Source organism: Octopus sinensis, linkage group LG13, assembly GCF_006345805.1.
Source record: "Octopus sinensis linkage group LG13, ASM634580v1, whole genome shotgun sequence".
Taxonomy (NCBI): domain Eukaryota; kingdom Metazoa; phylum Mollusca; class Cephalopoda; order Octopoda; family Octopodidae; genus Octopus; species Octopus sinensis.
Genome location: NC_043009.1, coordinates 14,421,222 through 14,421,538, shown reverse-complemented (window position 1 = coordinate 14,421,538; position 317 = coordinate 14,421,222). Strand labels below are relative to the sequence as shown.

The window sequence follows — 317 nt, the reverse complement described above, 5'->3', positions numbered from 1 at the left end:
ATTGATATATACTTATACATTATTAAACATTATTACACACACACACTCACATAAACTCACACAGACACACACATATCAGCTCACGCACACACGCACACACGCACACACACAACCCATATCACCCAATTAAACAGGCTCACACTCGTGCGCGCACACAAACACACACACCTAAACACGCACAACCAACACATTTGGCCGCTAACACACATACACACTAAAGTAATTCTTCGGTTGCGTTTTCTCTGTTACTCTTTTTACTTCCTATTTCTCTCTATCATTCTCACTTTCTCTCTTTCTCTCTCCTCTCTCTCTCTCTC

General features: G+C 41.3%; 1 protein-coding gene across 1 annotated transcript in view; it reads left to right on the top strand.

Moving 5' to 3' along the window:
* The first annotated feature begins 310 nt into the window (after positions 1 to 310).
* Positions 311 to 317, top strand: part of LOC115218530 (glutamate receptor ionotropic, kainate 2-like) — a 250,709-nt gene continuing 250,702 nt past the window's right edge. Inside the window, exon 1 of the mRNA XM_029788402.2 lies at positions 311 to 317. This exon is cut by the window's right edge and continues 833 nt beyond it. The gene's annotated coding sequence lies outside the window, so the exon portion shown is untranslated.